The sequence below is a fragment of the Belonocnema kinseyi genome, chromosome 5, assembly GCF_010883055.1.
Source record: "Belonocnema kinseyi isolate 2016_QV_RU_SX_M_011 chromosome 5, B_treatae_v1, whole genome shotgun sequence".
NCBI classification, from domain to species: domain Eukaryota; kingdom Metazoa; phylum Arthropoda; class Insecta; order Hymenoptera; family Cynipidae; genus Belonocnema; species Belonocnema kinseyi.
Genome location: NC_046661.1, coordinates 37450618 through 37466429, shown reverse-complemented (window position 1 = coordinate 37466429; position 15812 = coordinate 37450618). Strand labels below are relative to the sequence as shown.

The following is a 15812-nucleotide window of genomic DNA, read 5'->3' as shown; positions in this document are numbered from 1 at the left end:
TTTATATCTTATAACTGGCACTAAGGAGGACCCCTATCCGTGGTTGAAACATTTGCCGATCTAACCTTTTAAGAAATGCATTTTTTATAATTAAGTATTTTCATAAGACACTAATGCGAATGAAAAATTTCTTTAAACAAAGTTATTGACAATTATGACTGCTGCCATTTAAATTGATTAAAAAATGAGTTATTTTTCCGATATTGATGGTAATATTCTTTACAAATTTAACCGGACTTATCATTCAAGTTCATTCAAGTCATAATTTAACATCTGAATATGTTTGTTGACTTTACAAAAAAAACGAATACTAATATAAATAAAATTTTTTTTTTAATTTTACCTATAACTTTAACTAATAATCACCGTTTAATAAATTTTAAGTACTTGTAATAAAAATCACATTTTTTGTCTGAAAATAAATTTCTGAGTAGTGCATTTGTTTATCAAAACTGTATAAAACATCAACTAATGTAATCAATAAGTCAGGAAACAAAGTATACAATTTTTTCATAAATGTTAATAAAAGTTATCGTTCATATCAGCGCAATGCATATCTCCATATTTCAGGTTTTAACTTGACCGCGCAACTGCATTGGATTTATTAGTTTCTAGTAGTTTAACCTAGGGTTCGGTGTCCCATCACTCCCTTTTTTTGCATAGAACGTATTGGGAAAAGATGAATTTTTAAAATTTTTTGGTAAAAAAATGTTATTTTCATGCAAAAATTACTTAAATGTAAACAATGTAACTCATTTAACATTTGAAGATAGTTTTTCATACATTTTTCATGAATACTAAGGAAAAAATCTTAATTAATATTAATTAGAAGGTCCTAATATAATCCTGGAAAAGTCGAATATATTTTACATTTAAATTTGATTAAAAGATAAAGTATGGTTCTTAACATTTATACCCGAATATATGATAAATAATATCAATAATGAAGTATAGAAAGAATTTCACAGAGAAAAATTTTAATAGCATACAGTTTAAACTTAACAAGTGAGCATTCGCTTTTTAATACATGAGCGGCTGACAATAAAAAGTGGAAATATCTCGTTGCTGAGTAAGAAGCAGCTATAGAAAAATGGATATAATTTCACGGCTGTAAAAAGTAGCAACAGAATATTGGCTGTAAAAAGTGGACAACGATGCTTGCGCCGTAAGAAAGAAAAACAGAAAAACTTGGCAGTAAGAAGTAGACAAACTTCGCGTGTCGGTGAATCGGTTCGGTTACACGCTGCAAAGAAAAGCCTCGTTCAAAGCCGAAAATGCACGAGGACGCACCCGACCTCGCCCGACTGGAGGATTCGCTGTCAGTGGCTAACTAGCTGTTAGGGGTTTTTCGGTAAACTGAATTTCCACTGAACTTTGCAGGGCGTCTAGTCCGTCAAGAGAAAAAGAATAATAATTTTCTAAAAGTGTGTAAAATATTTTTTAGACGTTTGCAATTTTTCCATATTAGATAATTTTAGAAAAATTAAGGCACATAATTCTTTTAAAGCCTTCTTATGCAATTTTGTTGAACATTTTTTTTAAAGTTTATGTTGGTTTAAATAATGTACTCAAAAAATTAATTTCAAGAGATTATTTAAGAACATTTTAACACATAATAAAAGATTTTTAAAATTATCCGAGAAGAATCTAAATTATTTTAAAGACACCTTTTTTAATTTTTCAGAATTAAGCAACAATCAGGAAAAGGACGTGATTAGAAAAAAGAATTTGTTTAATATTCGTTTGCAAATTTCATACGATATTTTATTTTGAATAAGCAACTTTAAAAGGAAATTGCGAAAGTTTTTTAGAAATATCAAAGATTCGTAAGATTATCACTTTTTTTCTAAATATAAAAAGTCGAGTAAATTCAGGAAACATTAAGTAGAATTCAATAGATTCAAAAATAATTTAAACTTTAGAATATTATTAGAAATACAAATTTGTGAAGCTGTCAATAATAAACATTAGGAGCTTAAGCGAATCTCGAAATGTCAAGAACATGAACAAAACATTTTCAAATGCTTGCGAAAATTTAGAAGTTTATAAGGTAATTTTTTTACATTTTGAATGACTTTTTGAAATGTTGAGAAAAATTTGAGGCAGTTCAAAATATTTTCAGGAATTTAAGACGAGTCAAATAGATAATAAATGTTCACAAATTTGAAAACATTTCAGAAAATTGATCAAATATTCCTTGATTTCTTACAAACTTCTTAAACATTCCTAAACATCTTTGAATAGAATTCGAATTTTTCCTAATGTTTTATAATATTCTATAAAATAAAACATTTTTTTTTAATATCGTAAAATCTTTTCTGACACATCTGATATATTTAAAAATCTTTTTTTAATTTTCTTCAAAATCTTATAATACTTATGTTTACATAAATTTAAAAACAAACTTACAATACTTATTCTCTTGCTTTCAATTCTCAGAATTTAATTACAACTAGTAATAAAGTGTTAAAAACTTCTAACATATGAATAGTTATTCGAAATATTAATTTTATGTCATTATTAATATCATTTTTCATTTTTTATGGTAGTGAAAAATTGTTTTAAATTGGTGAATTGCAAGTAGTACTTACGTAAGGTAACTTCCATACTTGTATGACTACAAAAATATTGAAAATCCTTTTGTGTTAAAAAAATAGTTTTATTTATTTAAGATAATACTTCATGTTGAAAACAGTTTTTTTTAAGGAAACGTCTTTCATATTTTTAAATATAATATACCAAATTTGACGTAACAGCAATGAGGGGAAGGCCAAAAAGAGATATTACTGTCTGTGTCACATTGCGTATGGGGGGGGGGGGGGGGGGGGGGGGGGGGGCATTTTAATAACTAATTATGATGTTTTTGGAATATTTTAAAATTTATTCTGCCCTAGGGTCAAACATGGTACCAAAAACGCTGTGAAATTCGGAATAAAAACTGTTATTCATACATTAATTTAAAAAATGAAGAATATTTATAATTTTATAAAATTTTGAAAATATTATTTAAACATGATACAGATTGACTTCTATTAAGAATATTCTCTCAAATAGTTGGCATTTTTTTAAAATTTACATGGTTTTTACCATCTTTGGCCTTAGGAAATAGATTTCACGAATGAAATTATAGAAACAGCTCCATTAATTAATAAACGACTATGAAGACTTTTGCCTTCGAAATTTTACCAAAAACGTTTAAAAATGTTAACAAACGGACTACAGATTTGGCTTTAAGCTTTTCTAGCAATTGGAGAAATGGATATTTCTTTCATCTTTTTCCAGGATCTGTTTTTTTCGCTGAACATAAAGTAGATTAAAAGCACTTAAAAATAGAAAGGTAAAAAATGCACGCAGTTTTTTTTCTTGTTGAAAAAACTGGCACGTTTTTTAATAAAACTCCTTTCCACACCACCCGCGGAAGAAAATTTGTACAATATTTTTATTAAATAATAAACATTTGATGTTACATTTTTTTTTATAAATTATGGTTGTTTAATTGACGTTAGTTATCGTACTTGACAATTGAGAAATCCCTTTTTCGCAAACAAGGAGTATGATAGTTCTTCCCTCATCGACCTTGACCAATTTTATATGTACTTTGAATACTTTGTACTGAACAATTTCAAGGCACATCTTTTTTCCGTCTACAAAAATTTGTAGGTTGTTAATTTTTTTTAATAGTTGGAAAAAAGTATGTTTTTAAAAATAAAGAAATGTCCTCCTTTCTTCACTTGAACTCGTGCTAACTTAGCACATTTTCAGAATTTTTAGATTCTATTAATACTAATTCAACTACGTATCTACATTCTCTGAAAATTATATTTGAAAGAAAAACTTAAATACTTGAATGAACATAGAAACTGTTAATTTTGTGTTGTAGACAATGTAATAAAAATGAAGTTCAACCTTAAAGCGCTTTGTTTATCGAGCAAATTTTAAGCAATGAAAAACCTCCAGTGAGAAAGTTGCAGATTAAGGTTGAAATAAGTTTTTGTTCAGATTTTAACTCAATTGAATTAAGGATTCGAAAAGTATCCATTTTTTAAATAGCAAGTGGCAATAGTCACGTTGCCTTTTTTGTATGTGAATGTAGAAAGGAATTTTATTAAAAAATGTATCGGCTTTTTTAATAAACAACTAAAATGAATTTTTTACATTTGTTATTTTTATTTTTTAAGTGTCTTTAATCTGCTTCATGTTCAGGGAAAAATCATATACTGGAAAGCGACAAAAAAAATATCTATTTCTCCAATATTGTTCATTTTTAAATTAATGTATACAGAGTGCAACCGTTTTTATTCGAAATTTCACATCGGTTTTTTGTACCATGTTTGATTCTACGGCAGAATCAAGCAAAAAATATTATAAAAATATGTTCATTAGTTACTAAAATGCCCCCCCCCCCCATCCCTACGCAATGTGACAGACCGTAACATTTCTTTTTGGTCCTCCCCTCATCGCCGTTACGTCCAATTTTTACATTCTCATCAGGGAAGGTATAAGATTTATGTAAAATTTGATCCCCCCTCCCCAGTTTTTGTCAAATGGCCACGGTTTGAGACCCCCTGAATTTGAAAAATAGGTTTTTATGAATGCGTCTGTCTGTCTGTTTGAATATTTTTGAGACCACTTTTTTCAAAATTCAAAAATTCTCTGTACGGTTATTCATAACATTCAAAAAATTTAACAATTTATCCCAATGACTTTTTTCGAAAAATCAAAAATTACTGGAGTGATAGCATTTACAAAATCCAAAAAAAAAACTAAAATGAACAATTTAAGCCAAACAACACATGATATGAAAAAAAGTCAAGAGACGAAAAACTTTGCTTTTCAAAAGTATTAAAAGACTATAATAACAACTTTTTTAATTTGGTCGAAAAGTTGAAAATTCCAAATTTGAACGTACCAAAAATTTTTAAAACCAGATTTTTTTAATATTTATAAATTCTATGTACAGTTGATCATAGTACTCAGAAACTCAAATAATGTATCCCTATGAGTTTTTTCTATAAAAAGCAAATTATCAGAGTTAGAGCATTTTGAAAATAAAAAAAAAATTTTAAAAAATGAACACTTTAAGATAAACAACGCATGACATGAAAAAAAAGTCAGGAGAAGAAAAACTTTGCTCTTTAAAAGCCCTACAGGACTATTATAACAATTTTTTTAATTTGGTATAAAAGTTGAACATTCCAAATTTGATCGTACCAAAAATAATGAAAAATCCAAAAATTCCATTTTTTTTCTCAAACTATGCAAGATACGAAGAAAATGAAAAAGCTCGAATTGCGCGCTCTGGAGAGAACTACAAATTTATAATAAATCAACTTTCGATATAAGCTACGAAAAACAATTAGACAAAACTTGTTCATCCAGAAGAAGGCTATAATTTTTTATAGGACACGTAGTTTTTGCTTTAGTCGCAAAAAATAAGATTCTAAAGAAAAATATTAACTTTGTTTGAAACACGATACAAGGTATGAACTTAAATGACCACACAACAGTTGATCGCCTAAAATGATCTATAAATTTATTATTAATCATTTTTCGATAGGACGAATAGATTTTCTTTTAATCGTAAAACATAAGATTAAAAAATTTAAAAATTAACTTTTTGGAAAAAGCACAGAAAAGACGAAAGAGGACATAAGCTCCTATATAAAAACCTATATAGTTTCCTGTATTAGACCCTATGCACATACGCAGTAGTTTTTATTTAATCGTAAAAAACAATATTAAAAATTCTTTAAAAATGAAAAAAACAAGGAAATAAGAATTAGTAATATTCAATTTTTATGCATATTATGAATTGCAATGATATACATTTATTGAAATGATACATGTTTCAAACCAGCTTAGAATACAATGTAAAGCAAAATAAGAAACAAATACAAAAATAAGCATGATAATTGCAATTTGCTTTTTATTTGCCATTTTTTAATAAGCAATCCCTGGCAGAGTTACATAAAAAATGTATTGTAATTGATATAAAAGTGTTGTGTATAATGTAGAAAAGTTGACAGGATGGACAAAATCGAGTGCGAAGCACGAGATACGTGATGAGAATGTGTTCGTTAAAGCCAAAAGAGCTTTAACAAAAAAGAGTCGAAATCACAAAATTGCAGTTGTCAGTCCGTTTACCTTTGATTTTAAAAGGTCGGGTGCCGTAGGTGCGCTCGAACTCTCGAGCTAAGCTTTTTTAACGAAAGAGAATATGAATAAAAGGGGAGAAAATCTAAAAAGTGTAGGAAAAGGGGATTGGTCAAAGGAAGGAAAAGAACACTTTAGAAAAAAGGTCAGAAATATCAAAATGAGAGAGAGAGATGTGGGCGAGGTGCTGGAAAACGACAGTATAAATAAAAATAGGAATAGAGTGTACAAACAAAAATGAAGCTAGTGAAGGGGGGGATAGAAGTGAGTGGGATGAGGACTGTGAAGAGAACAAAAAGAAGGTCAGAAAGGAATGAAGAAAGTGGAGAAAAGAAAAAAGGAATGGGGAAGAATATAGGGGAAAAAAGAAAGAGTATAATGAGTTTTGTTATCAAAAGAAAGAGGATGAGAATTAAAGGTTTGAGGAAGAGGCGGATAAGGCTAGGGCGGAAGAAGAGGTATGGAGGGTACTAAATAGAGATAGAAAAAGAGTAAACTAAGATATTAAGATGGTAGAATGGAAGCAATATTATTTGGATTTGCTAGGAGGAGTAGAGAGAAAAGTTATAAAAGGACGAAACTATGGTTGTGAAAGAAATGAGGAAGAGAGCATATCAAGGGAAGAAATAGTTAAGGTTTCAGGAATAATGAAGGATGTCAAGGCACCTGGTATAGATGAGACTCCAAATGAAGTATGGAAATATGGAAGGAAGGCACTGGAGTAATAGACGTGGATAATGTGTAATAGAGTATGGAGAGGTGAGGGGTGGTCAGAGTTATGGAAAGAATGAGTAGTTATACAAATAGTAAAGAAAGGCAAAGGAGAGGAGGTGAAGAATTACAGGGGGTGACGCTGATGCCAACACTGTATAAAGTATATGTAACTATTTTGTCAGAGAGATTGAAGACAGAAGTTGAAGAAAAAAGATCGAGTCACCGAATCAGACATGGTTCAGAAAAGGAATGAGGGTAATGGACAACATATATGTTCTAAACTATCTACAAAATAAGAGAATTAAAAGGAAGAAAGGGGCAATGATATCCATGTTCGTGGACTTAAAGGCGACGTTTGACTCATTAGACCGAGGCGAAATAGACAAAGTTATGGTGAAAAATGTGATAAGAGAGAAATTAATAAAGAGAATATCAGCAATATTTTGAGAAACAAAAAGCAGGGTAAAGGTAGGAGAGCAAGTGAGAGATAGTTTCTGATTGGTGAGAGATGTGCGGCAAGGATGTCCTCTGAGCCGACTTTTATTTAATTTATTAATATAAAACTTGGAAGAAGAAATGAGAAGAAAAGGTTAGGGAGGAGTTAGGATAGGGAAGGAAAAGATATATACACTGGCGTACGCAAACGACATACTGTTGATGGCAGAGGATATAAGATGGACACTAGGGGTTCTTTAATGATAGAGAAATAGAAGACGCGACTGGCGTAAACTATAAAGAATTAGAAAAAAGGGAGAAGAAAAGACAATTAATAGAAAGATGGGGGATGATTGAGGAATCAAAATACAATAAATGGTATAAGATGATAAAAAAGGAAGGAGTATCAAAGTATTTAGAAAAGGGATGGGGAGAGAGAGTGGACCAGGATATCAAGATTTAGATTGGGAAACGAGGTAAGTGAAGGGATGTACTAGGAAGAAGAAGTTAACAGAAAGTGTAGAATAAGTGAATGGGAGGAGGAAACATGGAAGCATGTATGGGAAGGATATAGGAGAGGAATGGAAGATAAAGGAAGCTGGCAAAAGAATGTGGTTAAGATTCTAGGGGAGGATGGATTAGGAGAAGAATGAATGAAGGAGTTGGAGGGTGCTAGAAGAGCCAATTAGAGAGAATGAAAGAATGCATTTGAAGAAAGGCAATGGTGGTATAAAAAAGTAAAAGAAAAAGGAAAAGGAAGTCGCTTAGATTAGAAGCGTAAAGATTATAAGTAATGGCAATGTGAAACTTAAGTAGACTAAGATGCGTTTGCGTTCTCATGATCTCTCTCTCTCTCTCTCACTGGCACTCTCGCTTTCGTTCGCTCTCTCACTCATTTGCTAATAAGTCCTACATTGCGCTATCGCAGGAAATAGAGATAACGAACCAGACATAAAACTTTATGTAAATAGTTGCAAATAATTGTATATATAGAAAGGAGAAGATTGTAATATATATAGTATAATAAATTAAATTAAAATTAAAATTTAGCATTCAATATTTAGTAAAAAAAAATGTTTTCATGCATAAACTTAGTATTTATATGTCGTGCAGCTCCTCTCTATCTCTCTCCGCCTCTCTCTCTTTCTCTTTCGCCGTCAACTTCCTCTTTGTATGGTCGTCCCGTTCCGTCGCAGAAGGATGAGGTGATCGCGGGGAAGTAAATCACTTCGCAATCCCACAAACGCAAAAATCACAAATACGTCGCAAAGAGACAAACACTTAAAACTTGAGATGAAGTTAATGAAAAGAAACACAAAATCAAACGATTAGGAATTTTTATAAAACAGAATTTCTGTAAATATAAAAAGGATAGTTTTCGACGTAAAGAAAATTAGAGAAATCCGCTCCGTTTCAAACCACGAAGAGACTTGAAAAAGTATCCACAAAGGTCCTCTGATGTTACAACTTACGGGGGTCAAAGGAACGGGGCTTTGATTTTTAAATAGGCTGTGGCCGTAATTCTACCTGACAATTGAGATGACCGATTGCCGCTTTCTTTTAGGAGGCGACAACCTTAGTGACCACGTGTTTTCAGAATTTGTTTCGCTTTACAAAAGGATAGTATATCTTTGAAAGTTTTTCCACGTCGGTTCTTAAATTGACAACATTCTCATTACCAGCAATATGACACATTTTCAATATCAGACGTTTGCGATAGTGACATTCATTCGGTAGAATTTTCGCATTATCAAAATCGAAAAAATGATCGTTCTCAATACTATGCTTAGTGAGCATTTTCTGTTTGTAACTCTTCACAGGAATGACGTTCAAGAAATAAAGTGTAATTGGTATTGCAAACCCACCTGGTCTGGTAGATGCCTAAACTTGGATTCAAAACACCCACAAAAGTACAAAAAAGTGTAGTTTTTAGTATGGCTGACAGAGATAATATAAATTTCAGATTATATATTTTGGCTCGAAATGAACAACGTAGGGTTGACGAAATAGTTCAAAACGCGGAAATTAGGTCTCGTATTAGAATTCCATATGGTGAAGGTCTATCTGAGCGAATTGCGAAAGTTATCGGGCATTATGACATAACTACGACGTTTAAAAACAATAGAGACCTTACGCCGGTCCTGAGGCCCACTGAAGATAAATTAAATAGATTGCAAAATAGCGATATTGTTAATGACATTTGGTGCGAAGTTCAAAATTTACAAAGCATTTTACATAGGCATAACTAAACGTCTGTTAGAAGTAAGGGTTAACGAACACAAGAAAGATATAAATAAGGTCCCTAAAAACGGACAATGCTCACTAAGCGTAGTATTGAGAAAGATCATTTTTTCGACTTTGATAACGCAAAAATTCTTGCGAATGAATGGCATTATCGCAAACGTCTGATGTTGGAAATGTGTCAGATTGCTGGTAATGAGAATGCTGTCAATTTAAGAAACAACGTGGAAAAACTTTCAAAAATATACTATCCTGTTGTAAAGCGAAACATATTTTGAGAACACGTGGTCACCACGGTTGTCGCCTCCTAAAAGGAACCGGCAATCGTTCATCTCAATGTTTAGGTAGAATTACTGCCACAGCCCTTTTAAAAATTAAAACTCCGTTCCTTTTACCCCTGTTAACTGTAGCATCAGAGGACCTCTGTGGATACTTTTTCAAGTCTCTTCGTGGTTTGAAACGGAGCGGATTTATCTCATTTTCTTTACGTCGAAAACTATCCTTTTTATATTCACCGAAATTCTGTATTATAAAAATTCCTAATCGTTTGATTTTGTGTTTCTTTTCATTAACTTCATCTCAAGCTTTAAGTGTGTGTCTCTGTGTGACGTATTTGTGATTTTTGCGTTTGTGGGATTACGAGGTGATTTACTTCCCCGCGATCACCTCATCCTTCTGCACAAACAATACAATTAGAATTTTTCCCCATGTTTTGTCTTATTTTAATTTTTTTTCGTAAAAATTGAAAATTTGTAGTATAAATTTTGATTTAGCCATTTAATTAATTAATATTGTCAAAATCCATTTCACTAAAAAAATTATTTCTCACATTCTAATAATTTTCAAGGAACACTTATAAATTGTCATTATTGTTATTCTACTTACTATCTATTAGATGTTGCAGTCTCTATCAAACAGTCTTAAGTAATAGTATTTTTTTTAAGTGTGTAGAAAAAAATATTTTTCACTTTTCCAAACATTCTTTATTATTACACCTAAATTATTATTTTTATTATATTTATTTACTATTCTATTATTGACTGAACATTAAATTTGATTTGAAAGTGGCGCCAACTTCAAAAGATCCGATTCCGCTTTCGCGGCATCAATCAGAAGCAGAGTAAGTGCTGGAGATTATGGGAACTAATCAACTTAAGACACCAAGGTAGAGTTCTTAAATTTCCGAGAATTTAAGTTCAGGTTATATAACCGAGAATATGACATAATTTAGGAGAATTTAAAATAATTTAAGAGAATTGAAGAATTTATAATTTTTAAAAATATTTTTATTGTTCAGGCTATACCAGTGGTTGAATATAAATTATTTTCTAGCTCAGGCATATTCAGGAGTTACAGTATTTTATATAGAAATTTCAAATTGTCAAATGTATTAATTTATTTCAAACAAAAAAAAGTTTGTTCTGCTTTAAAACATAACTTTTTGTAACTGTTAACTGTTTATATTTTAATAAAAATGAATGAAATTTATACAACAAAAGAAAAGAATTTTTAAACCAAAAAGACGAATTTCCAACAATTAAAGATTTTTCACTCCAAAAATAAATAAAAGTTTAACTAAATTATTAAACCTTCAAACCAGAAGACGAATTTTCTTTACAAAAAATCAATTTAAAATACATATGACTGTTCAACAAAAAATTAATTTTCCACGAAACAGATGCATTCTGAAGCAAAATAAGGAAATTTCAAACTAAAAAAGATATTTGTTTAAAAAAGCGCGAATTTTTAACTAAAAAATACCAATATTAAAAAATGGAAAAGTTCCATTTTCTGTTAAAAAATAAATTCTAAAAAAAAAAATTAAGTATTTTCCACTAAACAGTTACATTTTCAATCAGTCATAAGCCTTTATTAAATAAAAAATTCACAATACAGCTTAGCTTTGACCCAAGTGGTTGAATTTTTAATTAAAAAGATTAATTTATAACAAGATAATAAAACTTTTAACCAACGAGATAACTTTTCAACTTAAAATATAAATCTTTAACAAAAAAGTGATTTCATGAGAAAGGGATTCAACCAAATGTTTTAAACAAATTAGTTGAATTATCAAGCAAAGAAGAACGATTTTTAACCATAAAGTTACATTTTCATACAAAAAATGAAATTTCTTCTATAACAGATGATGTTTTAAATCAAATAGATAAATGTTCATAAAATAGTTAAATTTTCTCTTGAAAAGGATTTTAATCGTGTTTTCACGATCAAATTGTGAATTTTTTAACAAGAAATGTTATACGAAAAAAATTGAATTTTGAATCCAAAAAGACGAATGTTCTCAACCAAAAAGGATGAATTTTTAACAAAACAGTTACATTATCTACCAAATAGTTTCATTTTTATTCAAAAAAGATCAATTGTGTACTAAAACAGATGAATTTTTAATAAAGAACAAATTTTTTTCTATATGTGGAACTTTCATCCAGAAAATATTTCAGTTCATTTTCCAACACCAAAATATAAATTTTAAACAAAAAGTAAATTTTGTACAAAATAGTTAAGTTTTTAAGAAAATAGTATCCCTGGCGGACTGAAGGAACCGAAAGGAGCCTCTGCAAAGTACCCGTAAAGACCCCATTGGGCCCCTGTTCGGTTCCTTTTTAAAAAACTCAAAAAACAGCAAGATCAACTTTTAAACTGTTGAAATTCGGATTTTACATTAAATTTTCTATTAGAAATTCACGGAGTAATCGCAATACTTTTTTTGCGGAGTTTAAAGTTTTTAAAATGTCATTAACTTCTGCTAAAGGTGACTTTAAGCGCATCCATCGGTGCGTTTCAGGCGACCACCCGGGTGAATTTTTGAGTAAAGTAAATAAGTGGGCGGAGTTCACTAGGGCGAAGTAGAAAGTGAATGGTAAAATGAACGGTTTCGAGTGTGTCGGGTGTATGTTTGGTGAAAGATAATTGAGGTTACGTTACACAAAAGTTTAAAAAAATGCCAGAACAGGATAAGAAAATTTGATTTGCTGCTTCAGTAACGAGGTAATTTTTATTGCAAACAGTGATATTTGTAATAATAGTGAAAAGTGATGAAGATACTAAACTTTAGATGATAAAGATACTCAACTTAAGTCTGCTACTAAACTTGCGATTCCCGCCACTTTTGCCCGCCAATTCCACTGTTCACTCAATTCCACCTACCTAGTTTCAGTGGGTGAAAAAGTCACCCGTCGAGTGACCTCCACTCTTCAGCCGAATGATCACTGAACGGCTCACCTGAGTGAAGCCCAACACTCACCTAACGTCGTGGAAGGGCTCTGGGTGCACCCGGGTGGTCCCCTGGAACGCAACCTATAATAGCTCAAGTAGTATGTTGCGCGCGAAGTTTAAAAATAAAATTCTCTCTCACTTGCATAGCAGTATTGTTGTCTGAGGTTTCCACTGCGTAGCGCTAGCATCCATACAAAATTCTTAAAGTTGCCGACTGAACGCTTACTAAGAGCTACCAAAAGAAGATGCACTTGAAAGCGCCTTTTGCCCATGTAAATGACAGGTATTTAATTTTTTAAAGTTTTTAACGCTGCAAGAAAAAGTATTAAGATTACTCCGTGAGTTTCTAATGCAAATCTTAACGTAGAAACCGAATTTCAACAATTTAAAAGTTTGTTTTGCTGTTTTTTTATTTTTTTAAAAAGGAACCGAATAGGGACCCAATGGGGTCTTTACGGGTACTTTGTAGAGGCTCCATTCGTTTCCTTCGGTCCGCCAGGGACAATAGCTTAATTTCTAACCAAACAGTTGCATTTTTATAAAAAAATTTAATTTCTGCTAAAGCAGGTAAAGTTTAAAATAAAAAAGACAAACTTTCAAAAACAGAGTTGAATTTTCAACCGAAAAGTTAACGAAGAAATGCAATTGTCTATTAATTAAAATAAATTCTGACATCATCATAAATTCTCAGAGAATTTATTTCGCAGTTACATTCTCGGTAACATTCTCGTTAGCGTTACAAAGTAATATAACCGACTCAGAACTCTACACCAAGGGATCGCTATTTTGCTACAGATGCAGAGGTGTTCATATACTACGAGACGCGATTTTCTTTCGTTTATATCGTGTTATCCTTTTTCGCAGCACGGGCATTTTATTCTAACCTTCATTCAAATGAAAGAAAAACGCGTAACGTATCTTACGGACGATCCCTTAGTGTTCTATTAATTAAGTTCGTGAAATAGGTACCGGTACACTTGCTAGATTGATCTAAATTTTTTGTTTTGTTTTTTGGTGCACCCTAAAGATTGAAATCTCAGAATATATCTGAAGATTCTCAGGCTCTGATGAGCTTTTGAGAAATTCTTCGCAAGCAACCAGGTAGATATTTTTAAAGGTCCAGGTAGCTCGTTTAAATGGTCTGAATTCTTTAAAATGTCCTTTACGAAATTGAAATAAGAATAAAATAATAAATAACAAGCAGAGTGGCTGAAATTGAAATAAGAATTCGATCATAAATAACAGGTAGAGAGGGTATCTTAATAGAGTAGACGACACTCATTAATGTTTCTTTGTTAAGCTTTCGGATTAAAATTTAGAAATACAGATGTACATTTTGTGTGCGCGCGTCAGCGCGCTTTGTAGCTTCACTGAGTAACGGCCGATGTAAGTTAGCTTATAGACGAATTCGTCCTAGATGTCGGGCAGCGAAGTTTTTGAGTTCTTTGAAGATCGTAAAATACGTATGCTTTGTCGTTAAAAGTGCATTGTTTTGACTCCTCTTACCAAAATTTAAGAAAATTTTAATGCTTGAACATTTTTGTAGCGAATAAAAAAATTTTTTTAATTAAAACATTTTTTACCATAAACTACCTGACAATCTATCTACTAAAATGTTGTCATTTTTAGATGTTAAAATAAATCTGGGTTTTGAAACCTCGTCAAATCTTACTGGGTGTTTTTGAAAGGTCATATCTTGAAATTAAATGCCTGAAACGTTTTTTCTTAATATTAACTTGGGGCCGAGACTTTGATTTTTTGGCAAGTTGATCAAAATTACGCATGTTCCATTGTTTAGAATTGTGCAATTATTTATTAATGAAATCTTTCATAGCAAAACCTATTGGAATGGAAAGAAGAGATCAAAAACTTATTCCCTGAATATTTTTAGAATTTTTAGATACTTCTAAGTGGCTTCAATATGGTCAAAGACGATATCGTCCTAGATGTATGACGGTGTGCATGAAATGTAGGTATGTCGAAAGCTTAAAAGGACTCATATCTCTCTGACTATCTCTTGAGACGCAATGATTCAAATCGAGCTTGCAGAAAGCCTGAAACGGGCTAGGCAAGTTCGCCTGGGAATATTCTGAAATTTTCTATCAGTAGGGCATGCTAAAAAAATAATTGATTTAAACGTCAATTTTTTGTCTTTAGTTATTCTCTTTTCCACAGTATCATTTTTGCAGGTGTTATTTTAGTCTCAAAGTTGGAACCACTCGAGACTGTTTTTTCGATTTATTGTTTTGATACCAACAATAAGATTTTAAATTATTTATTTTAAAGTAATTTATTTAAATTTATTGAAGGGCGCCATATTTCCGATGAAAGATACCCCGCATTTAGTGATTATTCGTAAGAAATATTTTGTAATTTAGTTACTTTAGAGATGAAGAACATAATTTTATATAAATATGGGTGTTTTTATAAGAAACAAGGAAGATTTCTTTGAAGCGGAATACCCTCAATAATATTGTGTGTTTATGTTCAGTTGTTTATTTCACAATTTTGCGAAATGGATTCTGGCGTATAGGTGATTGATTTTTGAGGTTCGAAAATCCAAAAATATTGGAAATTGCCTTCTGTTTGGTATCGTTCACTGATAGTTGAGTTTTAGTATAACATTTATTTAATTATATTGCTAAACATAATAAACAAATCTCTGAAACTACTACAATATAAGAAATACCTTTTCTTCAAACTTTTTCAGGACTTTCAAATTAACATCACTAATTTTTTCAGTGTCAACATGTCCTTCTGTAGGTGGCAACAAAAAGTATCATTGAAGCAATATAAATTCACTAATTTTGTACAGAATAAATATTGAAATTCAACTAATACGGATAATACAATATTTATGCATGTAAAATTAACTATTTTAAATCCCCATAATTTGAATAAAATCATTTCTTTTCCACAGTGCCGTTCACTGAAAGGGCGCACAGTGGGGTGAAATCGGAAAACGAGGTTCAAAATGACATTTAGAACGCAATTATGCACCGATTTTAGAATTTTTTTTTTGAAAAATTCAGAAC

General features: G+C 31.1%; 1 protein-coding gene across 1 annotated transcript in view; it reads right to left on the bottom strand.

The window, feature by feature from the left end:
* The window catches only part of LOC117173609, a 14335-nt gene extending 1556 nt beyond the window's left edge, over positions 1-12779 (bottom strand). Inside the window, exon 1 of the mRNA XM_033362249.1 lies at positions 12709-12779. The gene's annotated coding sequence lies outside the window, so the exon portion shown is untranslated. The remainder of the gene's footprint in view (positions 1-12708) is intronic.
* Positions 12780-15812: the final 3033 nt, after the last annotated feature.